Source organism: Pteropus vampyrus, unplaced genomic scaffold, assembly GCF_000151845.1.
Source record: "Pteropus vampyrus isolate Shadow unplaced genomic scaffold, Pvam_2.0 Scaffold343, whole genome shotgun sequence".
NCBI classification, from domain to species: domain Eukaryota; kingdom Metazoa; phylum Chordata; class Mammalia; order Chiroptera; family Pteropodidae; genus Pteropus; species Pteropus vampyrus.
In genome coordinates, this window is record NW_011889124.1 from 788,303 (window position 1) to 800,529 (window position 12,227).

General features: G+C 57.3%; 1 long non-coding RNA gene across 3 annotated transcripts; it reads right to left on the bottom strand.

Moving 5' to 3' along the window:
• Positions 1–8,132: 8,132 nt before the first annotated feature.
• Positions 8,133–12,221, bottom strand: LOC105304460. 3 transcript variants are annotated; one of them, XR_002776879.1, is made up of 4 exons: positions 10,914–12,221; positions 9,438–9,606; positions 9,139–9,243; positions 8,133–9,039 (listed from the first exon to the last, which is right to left on the bottom strand). It is a non-coding gene; the product is annotated as an uncharacterized LOC105304460 (long non-coding RNA). The 3 variants fall into 3 exon arrangements; XR_002776877.1 differs by having other exon boundaries at positions 10,726–12,221; XR_002776878.1 differs by having other exon boundaries at positions 10,518–12,221.
• Between the last annotated feature and the right edge of the window lie 6 nt (positions 12,222–12,227).

Here is a 12,227-nt window from a genome sequence, read left to right on the forward strand (position 1 = left end):
TAAGAAATCGCACAGAGACACCGCACACACCGTTTTCGCAGTTTCTCCTGAGAAACTGCGAAACGACACCTTGCGAAACTATAGTGCGGCGTCACAGCCGGGGCAGTGACACGTTGACGCCGGTGCCGGCACAGCGACGGTGACGCGTCCGCCCATCTCCCTCAGTTTCCTGTTCCACGCGTGCGCGCGTGCATTGAAACCCAGCCTTTGTCGCGCGCCGGGTTGCGTGCCCGTCACCACATCAGGACGCAGAGCCTCTGTCGGCATAAGGGCCCTTCTGTGTTACCGCCCCCGCCACCCCCGCCCCTCCTGCAAGCCCCTCACCCTGGGAACCGAGAGTCGCCCTGTTCAAATCTGAGGCACTCAAATGAGAAGAAATCCGGTACACCCCCAGAATCTTCAAAATCTCATAAAATGATACTCGCTTATTGTGTCTTTTTAAGAAACTAAGTCATCATGCAAAACTTCAGCTAAGCTTATCATGTCTTATTTTACTGCAATTAAATAATCTCTCCCCAAATACATTAAAAGTTATAGAAGTCACCTTTATTATTTCTCTTTAGAGTTATTTACGCACAGAATATAACTTACACCTTATTTTTATTTTATTTCCCTTTTCCCTGGGCTAAAATGCTGCTCATTTGTCTCTTACGTTGGCTTGTTTTTTTATTGTGCTACTGCCATAATATATGGTCTTTAGTTGATTAGTTTATCCTTGTATTAAATTGTGTTCGTAAAAGGTTTGCAAGAAAAATGGCTTTTCAGTTTACTTGGGAATTTGGTGACTTAATTTTCGGAGGCTGATTCTCAAGAAAGAAATGACGGTCTGAAAGGTGTAGTGTCAGAACAAAAGGAGGGTCCCCCAGGGTGCGAGCCTGACGCCGGGGACCGTGTGGCCGCGGGGACCATGTGGCCTCGGGGACCGTGTGGCCTCGGGGACCATGTGGCCTCGGGGACCATGTGGCCTTGCTGGTTCTCAAAGGTTTGAAGGCCCTCGGAGACTTCGTTCTCATCGAGGGACAGGGCCAAGGCCATGACAGCTCCGGAGGAGGGCTGCCAGTGGGAGGGACCCACGGGGAGGGGCAGACGGGGACCCAGGGACCCCGCCCTCTCCAAGTGTCCCCGAGGACCTCTGCCGCCCTCCGGTGGCTGCTGGCTCAGCCCACTTCACAACTACAATTCCGCGTGTCACTGCCCACCTCTGCCAGGGGGCATCAGAGCCAACTCCACTGACCCCAGGCCTGAGAAGCCAACTGCCGCTGCCCCGGCTTGTGGGGCCCCTGGAGTTCCCGCCCGGCTCGCAGACTGGCCGCCCAGGCTCAGGTGCCACTTCTCAGCCAGGCTGCGCTGCTGGGGGCCGCAGGTGGGACGGGCAGAGTCAAGGCCACAAGGCCACAAGGCCCCAAGGCCCCATGCTCAGAGCCGCCTCCCTGCCCCCGCCCCCGCGCACCAGCGGGGCTGTGACTACCCCGGCCAGCAGAGCTGCCGAGGGCGCCGCCTCGGCAAACGTCAGCACACCGAGCGGCGGCGGCGTGCTCCACGGCAGCGGGGGACTGTGGCGGAGGACGGGCACGCAGCGAAGCAACGGCCCCCGGGGCCTCCAGGTTGCCCCCGCTACTCCAGGGGCGGCTCCTGGCGGCCGTGCTTGAGGGCGGGAAAGCTGTCGTTCACCGCTCTGTCCCCCAGGACGGGGCCTCGCGTGCAGTGTACCCCCAGGAAATACTGTGGAGTGCGTGCACGAGTGACGCCGGACTCAAGCCACAGGCGCAGCAGCGGCCCGCCCCCACCGGCTGCCCGGGAGAGATGCGCGCGGGTGACTGCCGGCCGGGAGTGGCCGCAGCGTGTGACTCACAGTAGCCAGCAGGGAGTGACCTACGCGCCCAGCAGCACAGGGCGGGGGGGTGGGGGGGCAGGGGCGAGCTGCGCCTCACACACACACACACGGGCCCAGCACACAGAGGCGAGGCAGACGCGCCTCGTGCGCATACTGCACGGCACCACGGCTCCTGGTGACGGTGCCTGTGCGTGAGGTCCAGGGCGGGCAGCGCCAGCAGAGCCATGGCTTCTTCCGGGGCTGCTGTCGACGGCCTGGGGACCTGGGGGAGACCCTGGGCCTCAGATGCTTACTAGGACGGGGGTGGGATTACACGGAAGGGTCCACATGTCGAAATCCACTAAGCTGCACGTTTGAGACGGGCACACTTCACTGTGCATCACTTATACCTAATTTCCAAGCAGTCGTGTGTTTCGGGGACCTCACACCCACGGGGACCCTAAAGACGAGGAAGCGCAGGTGAACGTTTTCTGTATCCCCTGCGATGGCCGGGGTCTCCGGAAATCCCCTTCAGGTTGTCTGGTGATGTTCTGTTTATCAGGGTCGTGGGTTTGTGGGCCAGGGTGTCGGCTCAAAAGCCTGCACGCAATAACCGGCGGGGGGTCCCCTCCGTCACAGGCCTGAGGGCGGGTGGTGACTGTGACCCGAAGGTCCTGCCAGGCTGTCCCAGGAGACTTGACGTGCAACGCCGAGGCCGCGCAGGGCGTGGCGGGCTCTGCGGTGCAGAGGTGGTACCCCAACCCGCGGGCCACACCGCGGGCCAGGTGGGTGCTTAGCCCTTCGAGGAGGATCCTGAGCTAGAGCAGGGCGTTTGAGGCTAAAACCAAAGCAACTGGAAAAGCTTCAAACAAACAGAGCTTTCTGGAAGGTGCGAGGCCTCCCTCAGGAGCTACACATCGAGGGCTAACTTCTGTGTTTCCGTAAGCTTCGCATCAGGCAATCGTGCTCCTCCGTGTCACAAAAAAAGCCACGTGTGGTCTCAATCGAAGGACCCTGGAAAGAGCAGGGCAAGTTTCATCAGGCTCGTGAGACACGAGTGGTCCTGCGTGAGAACGCTGCGAGCAGCCAACATTAAAACAGCTTTCCACGTCCATCGACGGTGCATGAACGGCCGTGGTCCAGCCACGCGATGCGATGTCACTCAGCCACCCAAAGGAATGAGGTGCTGACGTGCACCACAGCGTGGAGGAGCCTGGAAAACAGGGTGCTCGGCGAGAAGCCAGATGCAAAAGGAAGGGCACGTCGTGTGAGCCCCTCACACCAAACGTCCCGAACTGGCACCTCCCTGGACACAGACAGTGGATCAGGCGTCGCCAGGGGCTGCGGAGGTGGGGCACGGGGACCGGCTCCTAACGGGTGTGGGGATGGCAATGTCTTGGAACCAGACAGAGGTGTGGGCGCACAACTTCGTGAAGGTGCCAAACGCCGCCGAACCATTCTCTTTAAAGTGCCGGATTTTATGTTACGTGAATTTCATCTCAGTCAAAAACTGTTGTAAAGATCTTTACTGTACTCACCCAGTCGGCGATTCCTTTGGTCATTCCCTGGACATCTGTGTGCTTCCCGTGTGCCGGGAACGTGCCAGCAGCCGGCGTGGCGGTGCAGAGCGAGGACCACACGGCCCCGCGTCCATCCGGGCTTGCAGTGTGGCGGGGCGGTCCCCAACCCGCCGAGCGAGGCATGGGAAGCACAGAGCCTGAGCTGCAGCCCCGAGATTCTGATTCAGCGGCTGAGACTGGGCCCTGGCATCTATTTCTAAACATCCACAGGTAATTCTGATGACCAGCCCCCTCTGTAAGTGGCTGCGTAAGTGGCTGAGATGACCTCTGACCAGTCCACAGCAAGCTCCGCCCTGGGCTTTGAAACGTCCTGGGCACACATGCCACACTCTGAGGAGGACGTGGTTGCCTCACTCAACTGGGGGCTGGTCTGCCCAGCGCGGACGGCTGTCATGCCTGCCTCTCACCGCTTGGTGGCAGGAGTAAAGAGGGTTTGACTTCCAGGTGTGCCGGCTAGATTAGGATCTGGTTCCCCCGTGCCTTCCAGGAGCGAATCAAAATGGAAAAGTGAGCCTCGTAAAAGACAACTAGGGAGGACAGTCTCGGAGAATGAGGAGTGACCCCTGAGGTTCACTGAGCGTAGCAGGATGGACGCCTGTTTCTGAAGCAGCGCTGTGGCCCCGGGGTGGCCCCGCGCTGGCACCGGGTACCGCGGGGCCGAGCCTGGGAAGGTGAGCGAAGGTGAAAGCCCATCTGGATAGATGATGGCGAGAAGGTGAGGTGAGAGAGAGAGAGACAGAGAGAGAGAGACAGAGAGAGAGAGACAGAGAGAAACATGTTACATGGATGGACTTTGACGACAGCTGCCTCGTGAGAGGAGCCGGGGTCCTGCTTGTACGACGCTAGGGGGACAGGAGGCGACCTGCGGTTGCCTAGGGCTGGGGGTCAGGGGGACATGGGGAGTGAGTAGGGGCTTTCTTTTCGAGATAATGCAAATGCTCTGGAATTAGATACTGGTGATGGCTAAATATAAAATCACTGAATCGTGTACTCTAAACAGGTGGGTTGCATGGTACGTGACACAGTTGTTTTTGTAAACAACTATCTATTGAACGTTTCTATGTGTGAGTGTGTTCGATGGGCTGGGGACAGGAACGAAACAACCAGCTCTGTCCCCGCATTGTAGTGGGACGACATCCAGTGCATGAGATCATCGGAGAGAGAGGTGGCTCGGGAGACGGCGAGCGGCACTGGGGCGAAATCGAAGGGCCGCAGGGGGCTGTGGGCGCAGATTCTACACAGGGAGTCGAGGGAGGTCGGGCTCATTGAGAAAGTAGGTTATTTTTTTAAATCATAAACTGCACGAAACGTGAAATTCCCCGTCTTAACCGTGATCAAGTCCGCAGCTCCGCGGCGCCTCCGTAAGCAAAGGCGGCTTTTCTCGTCCCGTGGCGCTAGCTAGGGCTTCCGGGACGGTCCTACACGGAGTTTGTCAAGGGGACATTCTTCTCTGGTTCTGATCGTGGCTCACTCAGGCGACACTCATCTCTTCTGGGGCGCTCCACTCACGACAGCCGGGCCGCCTGCCCGTGCTCACTGGGAGAGCTGGGTCTGCCCCTGGGCCCACGCCCCCCCACCAGGAGCCACGGAGCACTGGACGTGCGGGTCGGGGGACCTCCCACCACGCCTATCTTCTTGGCAGTGCTGCCCTCGGGTCCCGACTTGGGACTCCCGACCACCCATCGAGTGTCCCGCACCCTGACAGGTAACGAGCGGCGGTCCCCATGTGCCCGCGGCACCGCAGCCCCGCCTCCGTCCGCCTCGCCCGCTCCCCGGGATCCTCACGCGCTCCCGACTGGAGGTTCCCATCAGCCACCAGTGGCTCCGTGTGCCCAGGGGACATCCGCCAGCTGTCTCTCCAGAGGACCTGATCCTCGGGCTAAGCCTTCAACGAGGACTCTGCGAAGCTGCTTATCCGTCACGGGAAGAAGTCCTTACTCTTCCCATTAAAACGGAGGGTAAGGCGAATCGTTTCAGCGGCGTGTAGCACTCACTCCTTACTGCTTAGACTTCCCGTTCGAACCGGTACCGGCGAAACGAGATTAATCCGTGTGCTCGGGCACGTGTGAATGAACGGACGAGCCCCCGCTCTGTGCCGGGCTCCCCGCGTGGCGTCGGGGACGAGGAATGAATCGGTCTCACGTCGCCGCCAGTGGAGCTGGCACGGACGCCGCACGAAGAGGCGGCGCCTGGGAAATGCGGCCTTTCTCTGCTCGTCTGCCCACTTCTCACGTTCGGAACGAGTCTTTAAGTCGCGCGCTATCGAGCTCTTGGCAGATGCAGGCTGCACCGAGCGTTCACATTGTCGTATCACATCTCTGAAAATCTTCAACACGACTCGTGGGCATGTTTCTTCTCATTGATCTAGGCTGCCTGTCTCAGATCAAATTCCGCTTTTCAAGCAATTTTATATCCAAATCCTCCCACATAATTTCTAACAGTAAGAGTTTCTTTACAAAGAACACGAAGCTAACTGTGATCCTTCACTGACTTATACAGCATCCACCACTCTTCTGTTTTTAGAATCCTTATCCTTTTCAAGTGGAATTCTAAAAATATCAGTTAAGCCCCGACTAATTTCTAATCCTTGCTTCTATTAATATTGACGGATGGGCAGCTGGTCTCCTAGCCTTTGTCCTTGCTTGATTAAGTAGTTCTAAGCTTTTCCTGACAATCTGACGGCTGGCAACATGACCAAGCCTGACTGGAAAGGCGGGCAGCCTGCACGTGTCGGTGCTGGGACCAGCTTAGCTAGAGAAGGCCTTCAGGTAACTCTCCTCTGTCCCCCGGCCCACTCCTTCTCGGAGCAAGGGGCTGCAGTCCTGTCCCGGGTGCTGGGTTAATACCTGACATCACAGATCGGTTTTAAATTCTGTGCCGTCAGCATCCTGCAGAGCGTGGAGAAAGGCCTCGGGAGAGGTGCTGGGGTGACCGCACAGCCTTGGGCCTCGCCAACAAATGGAGATGGCTTCCCTGACCAGTGGCTCCTGCCGAGGTCCGAAGGACCGCGGTGCACTGTCCAGGACCCTCTGAGGTCAGGTGCCCTCGGCTGTGTCGCTCTCCAGGGCTGCCTGGGGCTGCAGAGGACCACGTCACTTGAGGCAGCTGCATGGAGTGGCCAGTCGGCAGGCAGCGCACGATGGCCTCGTCCCTTCCTCTCTGCCACGGCTACGGGCGCCTCAGCTCCGCGCTGCCGCACGCCGCCCCCCCCCACACGCTGCTCGTGGGCGCACCCCGCAGTAAGCCCGGCGCTCAATGCTTTGCCTCGGAGCCCGTTTCTGGGGAAGGGCAGTGGGCGTCAAGCACGAGCCCAGAAGTAAACTTAGAACGGAAGCTCTGAGCCGGGTCGCCTGCCCGCTGGCAGCGAGGCCGATAAGGAGGATTCTTCAGGGAGGTTGCAGGCTGAGCTCTGACCATCCCTGATGTGTGACGTCGTTAAGGCTTCAATGCCCTGACTTCAAAACTTGCCATGGCGCTACAGCAGGCACACGGTTCAGCATTAGCCAAAGAACAGACACACAGGCCGGTGAGACGAGAACAGAAGCCCGCATGCAGGGCTGCACGCACGCAGACCCACACGCAGACCCTCACACACGCAGACCCGCACACATGCAGATCCACAACCCGCAGACCTGCACACAGACCCACACACACGCAGACCCGCACACAGACCCGCACACATGCAGACCCGCACGCAGAGCTGCACACACGCAGACCGTATACACGCAGACCCACATGCAGACCTGCACAGACGGAGACCAGCACGCAGACCCGCACACCATGCAGACCTGCATGCAGAGCTGCACACACGCAGACCGTATACACGCAGACCCACATGCAAACCTGCACACACGCAGAGCCGCACGCAGACCCGCACACACGCAGCCCACTGCTCTGTGACAAAGGAGCAAGTGCGATTCATTGGGGGATTAAGAGTGTTTTTAACAAATAGTGCCGGAACACTTGGACATCCACATCTAAAAAAATACGAATCGAGACAGACTTTACGCCTTTCATACAAACTAACACAAAATGGATCGTAACTTAAAATCACCTAACTGTAAAATGCAAAACAACAAAAATTCTAGATGACGACACAGGAGAAAATCTAGGTGACCCTGGGTTTGGCGAAGGAGTTTTACACACGACACCGAAAACATGATCTCTGAAAGAAAATATCCATGTCAGACTTTACTAAAATTTAAAACTGCCGGCGAAGACGCAGCGCGGCGGGAGCTCGCCTCGCCGCTCCCGGGAGAGCTTGGCGGTTCCTCACAAAGCTACCTGTGCCCTCACGCACGGCCTGGCGGGCGCGCTCCTCTGTACTTCCCCGGCTGGGCACGTGGCCGCACGGGAACCTGCACGCGAATGTTTACGGGAGCGATGCTCGCGATCGCCGAACTCAGAAGCAACCCCGACGTCCTGCAGGAGGTGATGGGTAAATAGACTGTGGTCCATCCAGATGACGGAATGTCACTCAGTGATAAAAGGAAATGAGCCGTCAGCCACGAACGACATGGAGGAGACGTAAATGTATGATACCCGGTGAGAGAAGCTAATCTATAAAGGCTGCGTGCCGTATGGCTCCAAGCATAGCACGTTCTGGAAAAGGCAAAACTCAGGACAAGGAAAGGGTCAGTGGCTGCCGAGGGCTCAGGCGGAAGGATGGACAGGTGACGCCTGGGGATTCTCAGGGCAGTGAAACTGTTCTGACGCCAAACATTTGCCCGAAACCATACTGCACGACACAGGGAGAACTTTAATAGCAACTGCGGATTTTAGTTAATAATATGTATTAATATTGGTTCACCGATTGTAACACACGTATCACAGTAATGCAAGCTGGCAAATAACAGGGGAGATGGCGCCCGAGGAGAGCAGGTATCCGGGAACTCTGCCGTCTGCTCACGCTTTCTGCAAATCCGAAACTGTTTTAGAAAACAAAATCTATTGACTAAAAACAAACTTTTAAGGGGTCAAGCGGGTGGACCGCGGTGGGAGGAACTCGTCAGCTGCTGCGGTTTCGGGCGTTTGGGAGGTGTGGGCCGTACGTACAAGGACAGGGTGGTGGCTGCTGGGTGCTACTGATGCGGGACGACCGGGAGAGGCCAAGGCTGGCTCGTCGCCAACTTAAGGTGCAGTGCGTCCCCCAGCGCTGCCCGGGCTTCTGCGGCAGCGCAGGGCAGACCTGGGGTCTTGCAGGAGGAGTTGAGTCAGGCCCGGGGCTCAACGGTAAGAAGAGAGGGCCCCAGAGAGGGTGAGCGCCCAGGCCCAGCAAGGCCGCTGCCAAGGTCAGGGCCGCAGCTGGGAGCGGGCCTCGGAACTCGTCATGGAAACAGCTGGGCTGACGCAGTCAAACGTCCCTGAGCGCCCTGGGCCTGCGGTGGTGCCACGCATCCTCCCTGCACCGGGCTCCTGTGCAGTCAGCTAGGCCCGTCCGCTTTCTCATGCGTGGGCTTCGCCGGGCAGGCCTGGGCCCTCCTCTCTGTGGGGGACCCTCGCGGACAATCGTGTCGACGGGCCGCACTCGCCATCTTCACGGCGACGAGTTCCGACTCTACTTCCCTAGGCCGGACCTCTTTCCCGGAGGCCCAGAGCCATGCGCCCATGCTTATCCGCCAGCTTTGATCTCACAGCTGATATATCCTAAACGGAAGCAATTGCCCCCACTTATTAGTGAGAATGATTTTAGCTACAAATAGGAAAACAACAAAAAACGCCTTTGACAACGAGGATACGTGTTACCTTGCGTCACGAGAAGCCCAGAGGCGAGGCGCTCGGTCATCATCCACAGCCCGGCGTCTTCCCCTCTCTCTCTGCTGCAGCGTTTGATTCGGTCCTTAGCCCTTCCTGTTAGCAAGAAGGCTATTTCTAAGCGTCACGAAAGTACCTTCTAGAAGAGGGCTACGTACTAACGGGTGTCTGTTTTTTATCAGGGAGGAAATGTGTCCCAGAAGGCCCTCCGCCCCCGAAAGACTGGACCCCACGCTCGGCCCCGTCCGCGAGGAAAGCCTGAAGGTGGGCAGGGGCCCTGCGCCTCTCACCTGTGCCCCAGCTCCTGCCTCTCGGTCTGTCCTCCGCATCCTGCAGCCAAACAAATGCTTTAAAGCGCCACGTGTGCGGCGACCACAGCGTCGCTGCGCTTCCTCTGCGTAACTGAGGGGCTTCCTGCCATCGCGACTCGGCCATGAGGCCACCGACGCTCACAGCTGCCTGCGAGGGGAGAGCAGAGGGGTCTGCCTGGGCCAAAGAAGTCAGCGCTCGGTTTTGAGTTTTAAACCTAAACTTTTAAGAGCTCACAGCAAGCCACAGGCTCAAAGCAAGGCTTCCGAGAGGGAGAAGAGAGAGAAAAAGGAACCATGAACCAGAGCTCAGATTTACCCTAGGGCGAGAAACCCAAAGGCAGGATGTGCGAGAAGATTCCTTGGCGTGGGAGGAAATGACCTCCGGGGCTGGGGAGAAGTCTGGAGAGCTTCGAAAGGGAAGGCACCTGGGCGACGGTGATGCCTGGGTCCCCGAGAACGTGCCCGCCGCTCCCCTACCACCCCCAGTTGCAGGACTTGAGAGGATGAACATTTGAAAGCAGAGGAGTCCGTGCCTGCTTCCCATCTGCACCTCCGGGAGGCGCACGGCTTCCCCACGCCAACTCAGGCAGAGCGCGTAGCGGGCACCTGGGGTGTGCTCAGGCACGGACAGGACCTGCGGTGCTGCCCCAGAGCCGCAGGCTCTAGGGGGCCCCCAAACCCCCAGCGCCCTGGCACGGAAGGCTGAGTGGGTCTCTGAAACAGACGTAGCCTGCGGTCGGGACGGGCTTACACTGCATGTCACGAGCTCACGATCAGAGGCCGTGGCAGAAACCACGGCACCAGCAGCAAATGCCAGCGCGTGACCAAAGGCGGGACAGGGCTCAGTCCTGCAGAGGCCAGAGGGGAACTGGCTGGCATGGAAGCCAGAGCTTCGACCCTCTGCTGCCATGTGGTGTACAAGCTTCCAGGACCCAACGCCACTGGGAGAGCAGGGAAAGGGGACTCGGAGGAAGAAGCCTTAAAATGACCGAGATTTGAGCTAGTGACTGAGGTCATGAGATGAACAAAAAAGGAATCAGCAGAGCAGACTGGACAAACCCCAGTGAGACAGAAGAAGTCGTCTGCCGATGGCAGTCTGGCTGCTCCAAAGGGAAGATGAGATGAACTTCAGAAAACCGGGAAAGTTACAATTCTTTCTTGTACAGCTGTGTAAAGTATATTATAAATTTTGTTCCCTGTCTATCCCTCAAGGTCATGCTTAAAACTTTTCAGCAAGACCCTTCTGCACTCAATATTAAGTTCAAACCTTTTCGTGCGTGAGCTGGCCCCTGCCTGCCTCTCCCTCTGCCCGCCAGCCGGCTGTAGCAGCGGACAGTCAAGAATGTGGACGTGGAGCCGGGGTTGAGACCCCGACTCTCCTCTCGGGCATGCTTCTTAACACCTCTGCACCTCAGCTTCCTCGCGTGTAGAATGAGGATCATAAAAGCGACCTACTGGTGAAGAACACTGGTCCCTTGATGGAGAGTCAGCATGTTACTGGACACGCACAGTGGCCTCTCCAGGTTGACTTCCTGAGGTTCGCTAAGGCTCCAAGTTCTGCCGCGCTTTCCCCATGCAGTCATGACAAGGTCCTTCCTCACCTGCTGACTGCAAGGCACTTCTCAGAGGACATTTAAGGAAGCCCGTCATCGGTGGCGTCTGTGTCTACTGAGGGCCTAGAAGCGATTACACCCTGGTAGCAATAAGCACGCCACACACTCAAACTCTGGTTTCTGAATCCCATCCCCCACTGAAAAGAGCGCTCTGGGAGAAATGGCTGATCCCACGCTGGTGCGGGAAGAGCACACGAGCCTGGAACATCTTGTGCCAGGAGGCAGGGGACAGAGGGATGGTGCATGTCCGAAGAACTCAGGAGCCAGCTGGATGGGGCTCACACTGACCAAACTCGGACGATTTGAACCTCGAAATCGATAACGATAGCAACAGAACAGTACCCATCGAATGAAACAGACATCCAAGCGTCCATACTGATACAAACACGAGTCGAAGTAAACAGAGCAGGGCAATCTTTTCCTTGTATCGGAATGCCAACTAATAAATGGAGAACAAATGACGGAAACTTTAAAAAGCGCCGCTTGGCAGTGGCCACAGTGAATCAGGGAAAAGTCACTGATGAAGGCGAAGGTTTTCAGGCAGGGGCTGGGGAAGAACAAGACAACGGCGGAATCTCAGAATAGCTCCCCATGAAATACAATCAACTTATGAATGAAAAACGTGGAGAAAACGAGTGGACATCGATGTGACTGGCTAATCAGGATTAGTATTCCCCGTGGTAGGGATGGGGAGCAATCTTGGGTCCCCGATAAGCACCATTCAGTGGTGTTCCTACCAAGGAAACATGAACCGGTCTGGTCCTGAAGGACCATCGGTGGGCCCTGAGACTCATCCTGTGTTATGTGCCGTCGAGTCCACTCCGACTCCTGGGGACTCTGAGCGATGTCCACAAGGTCCTGTCCTCAGCAGCCCTGCTCACACCTGCAGACGCCTGTGACTCCTCTCGTGGAGTCAATCCAGCTCATATTTGGTCTCTTTCCCTATTGCTTTATATTTTTCCCAGCATTACTGCCTTTTCCAAAGAACCCTGCCTTCTTATATGCATGAAGTCTGTAATCTTTAATAAAAACTGAAACAGTTAGGGACAGAGTGACCAAGAGCCTATCCTAGCTTAGAGGAGAGTGACCATGATTATGGATGAGATCCTGGAGCAGGAAGGAAAAATAAACATTGTTGACACAGTTGGCATAATCT